A 17,790-nucleotide genomic window follows, 5' to 3' on the forward strand; every position below is an offset into this window, starting at 1 on the left:
ACTCTTGTGGAACGTTTGCTCAGATGAAATGATGCCAGATGTAGTTTTGCCTGTTTTCCAGCCTCACATATTCCTCTTCTCTCTCTCTTTTTTTTTTTTTTTTTTTTTTTTTTTTTTTTTTTTTTTTTAAGAAAAAAAGAAAAAAGAAGAAGCATATGAAGTCAGGAGGACCTCGCTTATCCTGAACTTTCTTTCCCCTTCTCTCTAATCCTGCATAAGTGGAACAGAAAGCTGGGAAAAATGCAGGCAAGCTATTTCTAGAGAAGAAGATAGAACAGCCCCCATGAATTACAGAAATTATTGGCATTTCTAAATTACTCAAGTGACTCCTTGTCTTGTGTGTGGCAAGGCTGGCTGTTCACCAAGACCAGCCAAGGAATGGGGTGACAGATGTCTTCCACAGAGTGGCCACAGAGCTGCTGGTTCCCTTGCAAGTTTTCAGCTTTGTTACTGCAGGAGCCAAACAAGATAGGAGTAGGTGCCTGTGGTTTTGGAATGAAAATTCTTGGGTTCTTCCTACAAAGCCACATCTACGGCGTGTGGTTTGGCTGGCAACCGTGGATTCTGATTTGTATGCAACCCTGTGGACACTTCTAATTTAATGTTTGTATGAGAGGCTAACTCTGCGGCCGCCTTTAATTAGAGGAGATTTCCGGCAAAGTTAGTCAACAGCTTTTGTTACTGGAGGGAGAGTACAGAAAAACTGCTGGGAAAATAAATGGTGGAACATTTGGTGTTGCATTGCAAAAGCTAAATTCATAATTTTTCAATTCAGATGAATTCTCAAACTTTCTGCATCTGTTTTTCATTTCTCTCCAGTCTCATAGGGTTAGATCTACTGGAAGGGAGAGGAAGGAGGCTGGAGACATTGGAAATCCAAGTTTGCAAGCAGCACTGTCATTTCCAGGTCTCTTTTTGAATCCGAATTGTAAAATTTTGGTCCCATAGGATCCACAGTAAGGAGATCCCAACTTGTTTCCTGCTTGTTTTGAACACAGATCCTACAAGTTTCTAGGCACGTTGTGCTTTGGTACCAATTCGTTTTCCTGCCTGAAATCCTGAACACTTCTTTAGATGAGGGCTGCTCAACAGACAAATAAACCTAATTCTTCACCAATGATGACATTCATATCTTGCAAATGGAATCCCCTACTCTTTATCATGGTATAGCAGACCTCCGTCTCTTCTGCAGAGGGGTAAATGGTCTCAAATCAGAAAGATAAATAGAAGATAAAGTTATTCTTTGAGTTCAAAATCATGTAAAAGATTTCATAGTCTAAACAAAAAAAGTCTCACTTCAGCTATGAGAAGCTATGAGAAAGAGCAGAAGTAAAAAGGATTATTTACTCTGGAGTGGCGCTAGGCTTTCTAGTTTACAATTATTGAAATTCTGAATAATACCTGTGAATAATGCCTAGTGAATCAGGAAGAATGGTAAAAAAATCTTGGATATGTTCATGGCTAGAAACCTATAAAAGATTAAATTTCAATAAATAAAACCATTTTTCTTTTGATAATTTCAAGTGCTTTGTTATGGCTCTAATAACTTCTTTTTTTTCCTGCCTACTGTAATTAGCTGATCTTAAAGACGTGCAAACAAGCTGCCACAAGTGTTTGGCTACTTAGTAATAACTGTGCACCTTCCTACCCATCAGTAAATGTAAGATCATTTACTTCCAAGAGGGGGAATTCAGAAGAGGGATAGGCAACCTCAAATTACCACACATTTATAACCATGTACAAGACTCCCCACAGGCTGTTACCACAGATGAGCTAAATTACTGCAACTTCAGGCTCCAGCTTACATAATTTTAACCATATTATGTGCCTATCTTTACATTTTAAAAATATAATTTCTACCCAAAATATAATTTCTATCCAGTTCTTATGTAATGATGTTAAACTGGACTTTTTTTTAGACAGCTGGAAACAAATAAAACATTATTTTTTTGTGAAAGTAAGAATTTTGTGGATTCCACTCCTTTTATTGAGAAAGATTTAACTTCAATCCCTCTTTAATATCCTACCGGCATTTTTCCCCCAAACCAATTCTTTATAATCTCAATCTTTTGCCTGTTGAAGTCAATGGAAGAACACAGTTTGATTTCATCAGAAATTCCTGTCAGTTCCTGAAAATTTAGAATATTTTCTCATTCTTTTCCCTATAAAACTCATTCTACATTTTAAGGTATCCATTTTGTAGTGCTCACCTAGAGACCAAACCTCACAACTCAGGAGTGTGAGTTCAGTTAAGGCTGGACATTGACAGTTTTGTAAACCATGTCATCTACATCTGAATTTTTAAAATTTCTTCCTAGCTATGTTAAAGCATTTGGCTGCAAATCCATCCCTCAGCTGGATAATTCCTGCAGGACACTCTCTGCTGGAAGGAAATTGCTCTACCAGGACAACTAAGGCAGTTCACACCTTGAACTGTTAGGAAATGAACCATGGGTTTTCACAGTCCTTCTCTAAAAAGAGGTTTACACTGCTCACCTGGCAGCAGGTGCCCTCTCATCCCTGTGCAGAACACTGGGCAGCAAATGAGCAGGTTCTGCTTGGTTGTTGTTGTTGCCCTCACATTGGCTTGATGACAACTAGATCTGAGCATCATTCTTGACCAAGTTACTTCCCCACACACCACATTGACAGTGAATTCCTTTTATCACCTCAATTAAAGGCACTCTTGATCAATATATTCAAGATTCTGATTTATCTGGGAATTCTCCAGTTCTAGTGTCCACATTCAGTGTTTATGGCTGGAGTCGTCTCCAAAGTTCCTTTCTACTGCATTTTTTTCATTCTCAAGAGAGACAAAGCATATTTTTAAATAGGAGACACTATTCCTAGAGTCATTCAGGCTGGGCAAGGGCTCAAGAGGTCTCTGATCCCACCACTGCTCAGAGGAGAGTGAGTGCAGCATTCAGATCCCCAGGGATCTGTGTGAAATCAGGGACTCAGAGTGAAAGTTATGAAATTGAGGAAACTTTGGGCATTTACTATTATCTCCATATAGTCATCACTTGGCTAATGGCATTTTAAAACATATACAAGCTCATGAGTCATAGATAATGTACCTGTGTACTTGCCCAGCCAGTTGTTACTTTGATTCACTTTAATAACCCATTTTTGCTCCAGTTTTTGTATTTTACTCTTCACCTGCTGTCTTGCTCGCATACATGGAAAGAAAGAAATGAATTAAGTAGAATCAGTCTGTACAATCACAGCTGAAGCCTCCTGAGCTGGAAAATTACTCACATTTATCTGCTGGCATCTCTCCTCACAAATCTCCTGCAGCAACATCTCTCAAATTCTCTTCTAATTGAGCCATTTTCTGAATTCTAGCAGTGAATGGGATGTAGTGAGACAGAGCCCAACTAACATATGAAATTTGTCATTAGCAGGAATAGCAGTTTTCCTGGAAAATTTTTGATAAAGGTACATTGAAAGTGCTGTTGGAGAAGTGCAATTTACTGCAAGCCTGCATTAAGCACTGACCTTCATGCTACTCAGTACTAAGCCAAGAAGCAAAGACGTTAAAATACAATGGAGGGCTTATATAGAAGTGACTGTAATTAAAACTATACCAGATTTGGGCAACACCTGAGTAAGGTTTTAATAAAAACATGACTGTGTTGCTGATATTAAGATTTAAATCCCTCAGAAAATCACAGACATACTCACAGGGTCTAGTTCTCTAGGTAGCTAAAATCACATGTCCTTCTTTTCCTGCATTATGTTTCCAGCTGCATTGTGCTTTCCCTTTTGTTTTTGCAAATAGCTTAATTCCACAACACCATTTTTTATGGTCCATTAGCATGGAACTGCAGGTGCTCATCAAAAATTCTCAGTGTCACTAAGAGCACCCATGACCTACTAAAAACACATGAAGGATAATTTCAGGTATGGCAAGGCTGTTTTACACTTGTGGGCAGAGAATCCCTCCCTGACAGCTAAAAGACTCCAGTACTGCCAAATGACAGCCTGTATCCTTTCTGCTGGAAGAAAAATTGCAGAAGTGTGAAAATCAAAGTGAGCTGAAGAAGAACACAAAAAATCATTCTGCTGGGTTAAAGAAAATGTTTCTTGTGCCCAGCACTGTGCTGGTGTCATTAGCTGGGTTGTGCCCAGCAGAAAGCAAATGAGAAGAGCAGTGCCCGCTCCTGAGCTGTGCACTCCAGACTCTGCCAGTCTGCAGGTTAAAGAATTCCTGGGACAGAGGATTCAGCTGTTCCTCAGTGTTTGGTGGACTTGGTTCATGGCCTTTGTTTCATCAGCTTTGTGCATTTTGCATCCAGAAAATCCCACAGCAGCAAGTTCTACAGTGTAACCTGGTAAGTGAAAAAAACTTCATTTTATTTGCCTTGAATATTCTCTGTGTCCATCAAGTTATGTTTTGTCAGTGAAGACAAATAATTGTTCTTATTTACTTTTCCCATGCAAAATTTAAGAATTGTATGGATTTCATGATTGGGTTTGATGTTCTAAAAGGACTTATCCTATCTAAATGATCCTATGAAACTCTTCTTTTTTTTTCATCTTAGTGTAGGCAAAAAGCTTCTACTCAAGATTACTGCCTTGAGTTTTCTGGACAAATGTGTTTATACACTTTCTGACTAGAGAATTTTTTTCCCTTCAATTACACCATTATGGTTTAGAAGAAGGAACCAACCAATGGAGGTAAAGTCAGAGGAAAAGGTGGACCAAGTTTGTTTAAACTCTCATCAGCTTTCTGTGTTTATCTGATCCATATCTGTAATCATGCTGCAATTTATCCCACAGTAGCTGCAAGGGATATTTTCCACATCACTTGTAATACTGAAGGGAAAAGTCCTGACTCGCTTTTCAACATACTCCACCTTTCTTTTTATGATTCTGTACGTATATTCACACAGCTACACACACCCCTAAACTGAAAAAAAGATTTTTTTTCGTCTTTCATCACAGCCTTGACAGTGATGTGTTAGTTTTACATCCTTGTGTCCCTAGTTTTGCAGTTGAATCGTGTAGTGGAGATGGTCTTGGATTCTGCAGGTGGATGGGTTTTGAATTGACTGGATCCACGCTTTTATTCTTGCACAGACGCATTCACTTGTAGGGGCATCTGTTGGAGATACAGCCAAAAGTTTCCCTGGTCTGTGAAGCCTCCTCAGGTGTTGCCTTTTGCTGTTTCCTCATGTCTGGAGCCATCCTTTTCTCCACACAAACTACTAGTGGGCTTTTTTTTTTCCAAACAAACAAGGTGGAAGCTTGCCATGTGGGAATGCCGTGTCATGATATCATAAAGGATTAGGGACACTCAGCTGCAAGGAGGATAAACATATAGCGCTGAAAAACCATGATATTTTTCCAGATAAGAAGTGCTGAGGTTTGCAAGTTTAATGTTTTTTTCTTCCTCTTCTGGTGGAATTTATGGCGTTTCTTTCAGAATATTGTATACTTACACTATTTCTTCCTGTAGCAAGAAATATTTTAATATCTATTTGGAGGGAGGGAGGGAGGAAGGAAGGAAGGAAGGAAGGAAGGAAGAGAAAGAAAACCCCTGTGATTACATGAGATGTTTGGAGATCTCCAGTTACATTCAGGGATTTGGTTTGCAGTTGATTGCATCTGTCACTGATGTGTACAGATTATTAAGAGTGAGGCTCGAGACCCCTTGCTCCTCCAAACCCACAGCCCTCAGAGGACTGTTCAAGTTGTCCCTTGTCAACCTCACACGGAATATTTAGATCAAATAGAGGTGTAGATCTCAGATGCTCAATGGTGTCCACACATCTTCCCGAGAGCCAGGCACTTTGCACTTTTTCCTCAGGATATTCCCCTCTGGAGGATCACAAAAATAGGCCCCCCTTACCTCCCAGAAGCTCCAGGGGCTGTGCTGATGCCTCCAGACCTTGGGAGCAGGGTAGGATCCTGCACTGTGTGACAGGCTTGTCTTTGCATGGTGGTGGCAAATATTTGCATCTGGGGATATTCTGAGCAGCACCTCAGCAAAAAAATGGAGATTTGCTGCTTGGAAATGTGCCTTGCAACAGGAGGTTTTTACTGTGGGTACACAGCAGAGAGGCAGGGCTTTCTGCTACCCCATGTGCTGAGCAGAAAGCTTGGTACTGCAGGTTGAATTTCTGCTGCCGAGAGCAACTAATACATTATGTAACAGCCTTCATCTCACTTAGGCAAAAACATTATCAGCTGCACTGATGGTTGGATATTTTCTCCAGACACAAAAACCTAAACCAACATGAGTTTTGTTATCTAGAAGACATATACAACATGATTTTAAAAGCTTCAGAGTATAAGATAGGTTAAATTTATTATATATGCATTTATATTATATATCTATACATTTTTATATATAATATAATATAATATAATATAATATAATATAATATAATATAATATAATATAATATAATATGTTTTATAATATATTATATTATTAACATATTATCAAATAGGTATAATATATAATATATAATATATAATATATAATATATAACGATATATAATATATATGTATATATTTATATATTTTATTATATATGCATTTAAGATAGGTTAAATTAATTAAGGACCGTATTATTAGCCCATGGTGGACTGTACTTGTCAAAATTGGTTGGATATCCAAATTAAGTTGAAGCTAATCCCTGCACAAGCCCATAAAAACCTGTTCTCAACAAGCTTTCCTAATAAATTCTTTGCACTAGGAAATATGACTTAAATTGTTTTAAGGCAATAATGTTTGGGTAAGTAAAAAAAAGTTTCCTACTGCGAGATATTTTATGAACAAAATTAAATATAAAACCATATTATTAAATTCTGTCAAAAAGGTATTAATCTTGTTGCTCAGGCATTGGTACCTCAGTTCTCCATAATTATGGATTAAGACTTTAAGACAAGAATGAAGTGTGGAAGGTGGTTTTCACAGCTCTTGAAAAAGAAAATAAAACTTGAAAGTACAAACCTTTATACTTGCAATATGTCATTCTATTATTAGTAGTAGTATTATTAACCTATTATATGCTGCCATTTATGATCAGCATTGTGTAAAGGTCACTGGGAACAAACACAGTGCACAAATGAAATAATGAACTGTGGAATCAACCCCACACTATTTGGTAGTATGGGATGGTCCAACACAGAGAAAAAAAATCACCTATTGTAGAAAGAGAGGATGTGGAATAGGAAAGTCTGTTTATCCCAGAAAAACGTGCAAGGAAAGGAGACAGTTTTTGAAGACCACAACATTGGTCTCAGAATATGCTTCAGTGCACACAAGAACTGCTGTAGCATAATGGAGAATAAACTCCATCATATCCACAAACTTCTGTTATATGAGTGGGAAGGAGAGCTGAAAAATGGTAAGAGATGCCCTAGATAGAACCAAAGGTTTTAAGACCACTCCAGAGGACTTTTTTTCTCTTCTTTTCTTTTTTGTTTTTGTTGTTGTTGCTGCTGTTTTTGGGGTTTTTTTGCCATGGCTAGTTGTTCCTTGTGATCTTTTTTAATTTCCCCACTACAACTTGTAAAAAGCATTCTGAAGGTTTAGCACTTTTCCTAATTGGTTTCTCTCTGAATGAATGCCACAGGTAAATGTGCCTGTTCTACAGCATGGAGATCATCATTCTTTCACTCCTCCCTGTAAGTCATTGTCACTGCATCAAAACCCTAGAAATCAGTCAGCAGTTTTGGCTATAATCTGATCACTTATTCAGATTAATTGCTGGTAGTGTGGCATGCTTGGGTTTTATTACAGTTTTTTATACTCTGAAGCACATGCAAGCAACCTTCATGCATGGGACAATGCCCAATCACATTTTTATGTCTGATATCTACTTTATGTTGGTAATTCACTAAAACACAAGCAAAATAAACTCAGCAAACAACCTGGACTTTTCAGTTCTTTTCCTTCCAGCATTGTAAAAGACTAAATTAGTTTTAGAGTCTGTCACCTTCAAGTCCTGGCTCTGTAATTAATTCAAAATGGTGGCTTTCTGGTGGGGGTTAATTCTAGGTAGAATGATCTTGTTTAATCATTTTCATAGAGAGTATATGACCACAATAGACATTTTAGACACAGGATTGACAGGGATACATGCTTTTAACCTCTGTATAGGGCAATAATTACCTTTTCAACCCGCCTGGTCTCTCATGGTCACTCCTCATCCTCTATGGGAAAATATCCTGCACTGTACTTATATTGAATGTACTGTTTGTACAGCCAGATAAATACAGAAAATTGTGCTCAATGAGATGGGAACACCAGAATTAATATAAATTCTGCAGGGATTCAGAAGATTTAAATATATCTTGACATTACACTAATACCTGAAGGTTTTGAAGCCTTTGGAAACTTTTATTCGATAACACAGGGATGCAGAAATCTCTATAAATATGTAAATGTCTGAATTTTCATTACTTTTTCCCCCCAAAACCAAGGTTCAGTCACCATTCCTTTCCAGAACTGTACCACATAAACACATAAATATTGGGAGAATGGACAATTTGAATAAAAATAAATGATTTTCATCAAAAACCTTTTTGTAGCTCTTACAAGAGCAATCTAGAACAGTTCTTCAGAGACCATAAAATCTGGGGACATAAATGCTCAGCACAAAAATTCGGGAACCTGTTCCATTCTCACGGGGATCTTGGACAAGTTTAGGGTATGATCCTCACCACAATACAAAGAGCTGCCAGCTTAAGGCCTTGGGTCAACTGCAGCCTTTCCATTCAAGAGTGACTTGTTTTAATGTACAATTTATTACTTCTTCCTGTTGTTCACTCCAAATCTAGGGCACAGCTCTGCCATCCTCATCATTTAGATTAAAAAATTAACAATTTGTACTCAATGAGGTGGATTTCAGAGAGGACAAGTGAAAAGAAATAAATGGAGTGTTGAAGAATCTGTGAAATTTTTTGACCATTGATGTTTCCAAAGGAGAAGCATTGGCTCTTTCATTAAAAGAGTATCTCTCCGGATGTATACAGAGGACTGGGTGGGTAATGATTTAAAATTTATCTACTTTGCCTCAGCTTAGAGACACAAGCTCATACTGTTCAGATCATGACAGTTCAGCATTTATTTTTATTTCTTGGAAATATAGCCAAAGAAAATGTAGCAAGTTGTTTGGCTTTATTTACATTTGTTTAAGTTTCATCCTTGTGGAAAAAAATTGTATTGAAAAAAATTGCAATAAATGGCTTTTTTTCTTGTGATCTTTACATCACCTCACATTTTGGTAGCCATTCAGAGTGCCTAGAGATCTGACAGTGATTCACTAGTAAAAAGAAAGGTGACTCTGCCCACTTTTTAAGTCACATCTTTTATTGAAATTTTTTCAGTGGAAACAGCTGAATGTGACAGCATCTTAAAAAAAGTAAATTAAATTGCCCCAAAAGTCAGCAGGTGCTGAAAACCAACCAGATTCCTGAGGAAAAGGACATTCTGAAGTTTCATGTACAATTCTTTCATGTCTTGAAAGAATATAGCTGGGATATGTTCAAAACAGTCACCTGGCTACAGTTTCATCAGTTTTGGGCCTTCTAAAATAACTCTGAGTACCAAACACCTGACAGTGGGGAAGATAGAAGAGGGAAAAAATAACTTCAAATATTCAAATCTTTTCTGTTAGAACATTTTGTTGAAATCTCACCCTTGAGCCATTGGGGATCAATTTAGTATAAAGCATGTGTGCTTCACTGCCACCTTCTTTAAAAATGCTCCAATATTTAGCAGAAGGAAACTGAGTGTCTGTGACAACTTGCAGTTACCTCACTGCTCCATTAATGCATTTGCTGACAGAGAGAGAACCTGAGAGAAGGGAGGTGTGCAAGAGGCTGTAGACATTTCTGTTTTTGAAAGTCCAAACTCTTAAAAATGACTGCTTGGAAATTTATGTCAGGAAGAATATTGTGGTTAGAATTTAGGAAAATAAGTGTTGTCTAAATGCTCATATTTATTTTTGCAGGAGTTCCTTTTTAATTTTGCATTGAAAATTTGAGGAAAAAAGTTGATCTTCTGTACTGGAAAACAATTCAAAAATTGTTTAGGTCAAAGCTATTTTATGAATTCCTCTTGCACAAGGAAAAATATTTGCGAGAGGAGAATGAGAAATATTTGAATTTGTATTTATAACCAGGGCTCACCAGTTTATATTCACAGTGTCAAAAGACTTTAATTGAATTTTCCTACTCCACACATCATCCTTCATCATGATAACCTCACCTCCCCACCTTTGCTCTCCATTTCCACAGCTGCATCTTGCTGGTTTTGCTGTTTCAGTCACTCCAGATCATTTTGTGTTTTCTTGCTCTTGGATTTTGCATCGTTAGGAGTTCTCCCACCTTACTGGGCTTTCGTTTTCCAGACCATTGAGACAGAAAATAACAAGAGTCACTGTCTGTGCTCTCCTGCATGGTCTGTGACTCCAGGCTGGGCTGTCTGGGTGCTCACCAGGGCAGCCACAGCCTCTGTCTGTCCCCAGGAAGGACTACATGGACACAAGCACATGGTTGAACCCAGGAACACTTCAAGCACTGAAACTTGCTGATCCATACTGACAACACCATTAAATCACAGAAAATTTAATGCTGGGAGGAGCCCCTGTAGTCACCTTGCCCAGCCTCTGCTCTGATTGCAGATGTGGCTCTGTCCTAAGATAATGCACATTTTCCAGTTTCTGGGCATGACTTGTGGACCAGAAACTGGTTCCAATAAGGGTTTTGCATGTGGTCACCCTACTCAGCAGGTTAAGGGAAATTAACTGTGAATATGGGCTCCTTCATGCCAGAGGAACTCCAACTTAAGGGTCTGTGTCAGGCCCACTTCATTGATCAGTATGAAAGTAACCTCTGTTAACTCTGATGACACTCTGTATTTGCTGTCTATGAAAATAAGTTGTTTAATGTTAGTGCTGGCTTTGCAGAACTACACCACCAGGGACCTGACATCTTCTACTTTGCTTAAGGAAGGAGTCTCTCTGAGACACTGGGATGATCCCTCAGTCAAACATAAAGCTCCCTCATATGGGTTTAGACTGTCCAACACATTGCCTTCCTCACAGGAGAGCAGAAATCAGAGATTGATTCCACCTCAGGACCACATCAGTGCTCCCTGTGCCTGTGCTTCTGTTAAACCAATCACCAGATTTGGGGTGGAGAGGGGATTTCTGTGTTCCCCAGACAGAGGTGGCAAGGACTGTCAGGGGTTTGGGTGGTGTCCTCCCCAGTGCAGGCTGTGGTCATCCAAATCTCCAGGCTGATTTAAACACTGAGCCACATTTCTCTGATCCATCTTAACAGCATCAATCTCTGTGGCATGGCTAATCTTTTAACTGGCTTTAGGTGGTTAACAAGTGATTGTATCTGTGCATGCAAAGCCAGCAAGCAAACCACATTGTGGCCTGGGTTCAGCACACAGGTTGCTCTGTGTATTCCTCTTTTTCTGCTCCCCAGGAACCCCAGCTCTCTGTTGTTACCAGCAGAAATTAAATTATAAACTCTTAAGGGCAGCTACTACATCTTTCTTTATTCTTAGAAATTCTACACTAATATTTAACCCTCCATATGATATTTTTAATAGCAGAGAGCATAACTTTGCCTACTGAAATTTTCTTGTAATTTCTCTGTTATTGTTTTTCTAGGGAAAATCTTTCGTTTTCAGTAGTGGCAATGTTTCCATTAATACATTTTTCCTTGAGAATATTCCTTGGGGAGGAAGTGGAATTGCTCATGAAGATTATTTTCAACTGGAAAAGTCTGAATAGCTGCAATTGATAAAAAAATTTAGACACAAGTGAGAACAGGAATGAAGAATGACATTTCAGTAGAAACCTGAAACTCCTTCTTCTTCTGCATCAAAATCCAAAATCTGAAGCAGTTTGAACTTTGGGAAAAGAAATTCAGCCGAAACTGAAACATTTCTCTCAGAAGTGATGTATGAGCAACTGCTACTATAACAAGCAAGTGTATTGGCATTTTTTTTTTGTAGTGTTTGTCATGATAATTTCTAGAAACAGGTCTAGGTAGCAAAACATGCCTGGATAATGCCAGGTTAATTACAGTACTGCTCAGTGTTGTACCATGCAGGAATGCCCAGCTGGCTTTCAAGAAGCCTGTAAAAGATTAAAAACACATAAGGCAGCACGATGCACTGGCACAGCCTGACTGCTTTGAATAGAGAGAATCATTTAGGTTGAATTTGGGTGTCACTGCGTGAAATTGCATAATATGGTGCACAAACAAACCCTTGGAGTTTTGGTGGCCTAGTTAGGGTGGTACAGTGATACCAGCAGAGTTATGCAACCAAACTGGGAATGCAGAAATCTCCTGCAGTGCCACTTCTCCTGGAACAGGCAGATGCTCCTCCTCATGTGTAACCTGTCCTCCAGGAAGCACAGGAAGCAAAATCTGCCATCAGTGCAGCCTCATGCAGGATGGGAGATGAAGTGCTGCTCCCTGGTTTGGGGAGCTTTTCATCTTAAACATGAATGGAGAGGCAGATCTGAACCTGCTGCCTTCAAACTGAATATCCTTGGGGTTCATGTCCTTTCCATCAGCACAAGCACCTCTGCTAAGCAATTTCCTCCTCTGAATTTTTTTTTTTGTAAAGTGACAGCTCTTCTGCACTTGTACCTTTTGCCCTTACAATATTCACAGCATTCCTTCCCACAAAGCATTCAACACATTGGGTGTAATGAATTTATCCCATCCACACTAAATAAAATTGGCTGCATTGCCAATGCAATTTTCCTTTTTTCCTGGAGTCAAGCAATTATTATGAGATTAAAAATGGTTATTTATTTCTAAAATTACTGTCCTTGAAATTACTTCAAGAATCCATTTAAATTTGTATTTATCTTAAATATCCTGAGAACTGTCAACTAAAGTGATCAAATCTGCCACTTACAGTGGTTTTTTGCATTCTGTTAAAAAATAATGAATTACTGTTTGTTTTTCATACTCCTGTCCATTTCCAGATGTCATTTGCTGGTGACTGTTTCATTTATTTAAAATCTATCAATTCTTACCCCTGTCTGCATTAGTTCTCCTATTTTTGACATTTTAGACATCTGGTTATATGTGTGGTAACATTTGTAGTTAGGATTTCATAACATAATTTTTTTCCACAGGCTTTACTGAGCTTAGAAACCAACTGCAGTGAATTAGGAATCCAATGGGCACTGAGTGGTATTTTCCACAGTAGGTGACTCCAGGTCCAACATGTTCTTTGGGTCATAAACACAGCTCAATCCTGCAAATGTTTATAAACATTTGTTTATAAAGAATAAACACTACTGGGACTGGGGGAAATCCTTATCCCATTGAAGTGAATGGGAATTCAGAGAGAAATGTTCATTAATCCTTTGGGGGGGTTTAAAACACGCAAGGCTAATCTGTATGTGTATCTCCCTTTGGTAGATTAGCTTTCCTTTTTCAGAAATCTCTAATTTGACAGTGTTTTATAAAAGAGTTTCATTGTACTAAGTCACAGCACAGAATTTATAGCATATATAGAATGCAAAAAGTATTTATGCAGAAAATATATAGCTGTAAAGAATGTCTTAAATTTTATAAACTATTAATCTTCTTCACAATCTACATGAGGAGATACTGGGTTTTGGAGCTGTGAACAATGAAAGACAATAGTGAATGCTCAGATTATATTAAAAATAGCTATAATAAATAAAACATTTTGAAACAAACAAATAAACAAATGAAAAACCCCATCCTGTGAGACAGCACTGGGATTCAAATCTCTTGCAGATAAAAACTCAAAATTGTATTAGCTTGGTTATGAAATTTCCTGAGTTTTACAGGTACACTTGTGCTTGGACTTTTCCCTGATAACCAGTATCCTGGACTTCCATCAGCCAGCTGGAGAAAAATGCCAATCCAGACACTGTTAGGAAGAGAAGGCCACAAATTATGTTTGGGATCTGGTACAAATCTCACATACATCTCCAGTAGTATCCCTCTTTTGTAGTCCAAAAGACAAGTAATTCAGGGTTGACTTGAACAGTCTTTTCTTACTCTTGGTCTAACATCTTGCTCAAATTGCAAGGCACTTAATTAACTCCTTAGATTCTGCCTCAGGTATTTAACATGTTACATATCTACAAGGGACCATCTCATAAGGTGTCACACAGTGAGAGGGTTTCAGTTATTTCTTTTGTCCTTTGTCTGCTGGTATTTTCCATCTATCAAATTGAAGTCTTTTATTTACTTTGACTTGCCTCTGAGTCCAACTGAGTGCAATAGAACATTATATTGAAAGGTTGTTTTATGGACAAATGAAGGCCTCTTATCCCTAAAACTGACACAGGAAAATGAATTGTTCCTGGGATGGTTGAAGTGATGCAAAGGTTGCTGTGCCTGTAGTTCCCATGGACACAGCTGGGCTTAGGTGTGACACACACCTCAGCACTCCATTTCCCAGACGAAAGCTTGGCCACACCACACTATTGATCCTTTTGGTCCACAGGCTATGGAAAATGGACATAGAGGGTGCAGGGGTTGTGCAGGGTATTAGTCCAACAGTGGCACCCAGAACATCCAGAATAAAAGCCAGCAGGGACAGTTCTGGAAATTCAAAGCTGCTGCTTACCTTTCCACCAGGATCCTTGCACCCCTCTAGGCACAATTACTTGATAAGGTTCTGTTCTGTTACCTGATTCATTTTCTAGATCTTTAGGATAATGGATTAACAGCTGACAAACTGCTGTAGCAGTAGCTCTGTCCTTCTGAGGGATTTATGTAAATTCCTCCAAATCTGGTATGAGGAGCTGAAAAACAAACCTTCTGCTTATGTGCTGTGAAACAGCAGAAGTTTTAAGTTTAAGCTTTCAAGACATCCAAGTGATTGAGTTTAGAAAACCTTGCTGAGAAAATGCATAGACATACTATGGATTTTTATCCATACACAGGAATTAACATATACACTCAATTCCACAGCTTTATTCTTGATGGAGTCTCTGCTCACCTGGGATATGTTGCTGGCTGCACTTATTTGGTAAGTTATACTTAAAACTAAGCATAAGAGACAAACCATGAGAGATAAGAAAAATCAAGGGTGGATTTCTATGTTCATTCAGCCAATCAGCTTTTTAAGAAAATATCTTTAATACATGACAAACATACAGTTTGTTACTTTTCCCCACAGATTACTCAGAGCACATGGGCTTTAATCTGATTTGACAGCCTTGTGATATTTTCTGCCATTCTTGTTCTTAGCAAAGTGCTCTAAAAATGCATCCATAATTTATTTATGGGACCTTCTTTAACCCTTGAGTAACAAGAATGTACACCATACCTTTCATCCTTGAACTGTCAGTGCTGATTGTGGAAAGTGCCATCAGACACCTCTGAGGTGAAGCAGCTGAGCAATACTCCTTCTTTCTAAAACAATAAATAGTGAAGAAGGCATTGTTTTCTTGTCAGAATGTTGAAGGAGAAATATCAGAACCTTCTATCACTTTACCTTTCCACAGAAAAATTCACTAGCATCATGAAGACACACAGCTATTAATAATTTTGTGAGATACTTTAATTTCTAGCAAAGGAAAATCCCAGGACAATCTATTTTTATCTGTACCAAGAGCTATTTTTTCCCACTAAAAACATACTGAACTCCTTTTAACATGAATATAACATTATAAATTCAATTCAGAAAGCTCTTCATAATGGGCACACTTCATATCTCTTGCAGAGCTCTTAACTTCTCTGGTACTTTATTTGCCTCCCACTATATTTAGATTTGTTGTAATTATTTAATATCAAGTCTTCCATTTCTGTGGTGCTAGAAGTGACTCTTTGCTGTAAGTAGTTTTATTACTGAACCAGATGAATATAAGAAGTAGCCTCAACTTGATGTATTTATTCTGGATTTGGCTTCTCCATCTTTTATACAATGATAGGGTATTTTCCCTTCCCTTTGGGCTGAGAAACATTAACAGATGAGCACTGTGTCCTACATTCCTGTTTGTGCTACATTCCTACCCCAGTGCTGGGTGAAGTTTTAATGCAAACTTAGATTTCATAGATCCACAGAGATGTTCAGGATTGAAGGGATCTCTGTAAATCTAATTCAACCTCCTCCTCCAAGTTCAGGTAGATCAGGTTGCTCAGGGCTATGTCCAGTGGGTATTTTCTGTCACTATAAGACACAAAACAACACAACACAGATACACTGCTGTTCTTAAGGTAAAAATGGGTAGTTTGTTTTCTGACTCCAACATTTACAGATTTCCAAAAGTGACAGCAGATTGGAGGGTGAAAGTGCCACCTCTCCAATGACACTGGACAAACCAACAGTCCATCAAATTTCTCTTCCTCCATAAAAGAATGCAAAACAATAAGTTATTTACAGAAAGTGTGTGAGAAAGTTCGTTACAAGAATGTAAACATCAGAAGGCTTGGAAAGTCTTAAAAAATCAGGGTGACAATTTTCTACCAAATCTAGTCAGAATTTCCCCTATTGCAGTCTGTGTTCATTGCCTTCTACCCCCTTGCTGCGCAGTGAGGAGGAAACTCACTCTGTCCTTTTTTAGATTCTGGGAAATGTGTCCTTCTGGCCACATGCAAGTGTCTGTAGTTGTTCCCATCTCTGGATGTTCTCATGCGTGGTTGATAATCACTGATCAACCCTGCAAGTGAGGAGATGGTTGTGTCACCTTGGCTCTGGTCTAGTTTTGTCAGTGTCTTTCACAGAAGTGATGTTAGCCTGCAGGCATTTCCATCCTGTGCCAAGTGATGATGGCTCCCATGAGGCAGCAAAGAGCCCAAAGTCAAGACACAGCCTGCTCAAAGCTTCCTGCATGCTGTGCAAGCACAGGTGCTTGGACACTGACTCTGCAGGTTTTGGGAAATCTCGCCCCCTGCTCCTCCATGGGAGACATTCTCAGAGGTCAGCTCAAACTATTGATCAAGGGTTGTGCAGACTATACATTTTAAAATCTAAATAAGGTAGCAAAGAATTTGGCCAGAAGAAATATATCCACTAACTTTCATTTAAGCAATACACTTGCCTTCTTTTTTCCACAGCTGGCACATTTTAAACTCATGGCAGGCAGGCAACAGAACATCCAACTCAGTAAAAGAGGTGCTTCTGGAAACCTCAATCCTGGAAATCATGAAATGGGGAGTAGTGAATGTGAATGTGTAGAGGGGAAGGCAGACTGAAACAACCTGGTATCCCCCCATGCTGAAAAGGCTCCTGCAGTGGGTTGGGACTGACTGACCTGCTGGACACAAAGGGGAGCATCAGGGCTATGAAGTTCACCTCGAGACCAGCTGCTGAATATGCACCCAGGAGATGGTTCTGGGGCCAGTAGGGTTTCACATCTCCATTAGTGACCTGGACAAATGGCCAGAGATCACAGTCAGCAGGTTTGAAGGTGTTGCTGAGCTGGGAGCAGTGCCCAATGCACAACGGATGGTTGTGCCGCCCGTCAGACGGACCTGGATGGGCTGGAGGAATGGACCAGAAGGGTACTGAGGACCAACACAGAAAAATGCCAAGTGCAGCCCCTGGGGAGGCACAGCCCCATGGCCCAGCACGGGCTGGGGATGATCAGCTGAAAAGAGAAAAAAAGCTGAAGTTTCTGGTGAACACATTGAAGATGAGCCAGCAACGGGCTCTGGCTGCAACAACCAAAAGCATTCTGGGCTGCACTAGAAAGAGCATTACCAGCCTCTCAAAGGAGGTCATCCTTTCCCAATTTGCCAAATTTCTCACAATCATGTAGAAGTGAAAGACTATCCTTTTGATTTTTTTTCACCTTCTTTTATT

General features: G+C 39.0%; 1 long non-coding RNA gene across 1 annotated transcript in view; it reads left to right on the forward strand.

Moving 5' to 3' along the window:
- The window catches only part of LOC113459914 (uncharacterized), a 56,116-nt gene that overhangs the window by 20,706 nt on the left and 17,620 nt on the right, over window positions 1-17,790 (forward strand). The window contains exons 3-4 of the long non-coding RNA XR_012582776.1: window positions 132-4,334; window positions 14,955-15,012. This is a non-coding gene — a long non-coding RNA (uncharacterized LOC113459914). The remainder of the gene's footprint in view (window positions 1-131; window positions 4,335-14,954; window positions 15,013-17,790) is intronic.

Source organism: Zonotrichia albicollis, chromosome 1 (genome assembly GCF_047830755.1).
Source record: "Zonotrichia albicollis isolate bZonAlb1 chromosome 1, bZonAlb1.hap1, whole genome shotgun sequence".
Lineage (NCBI taxonomy): Eukaryota > Metazoa > Chordata > Aves > Passeriformes > Passerellidae > Zonotrichia > Zonotrichia albicollis.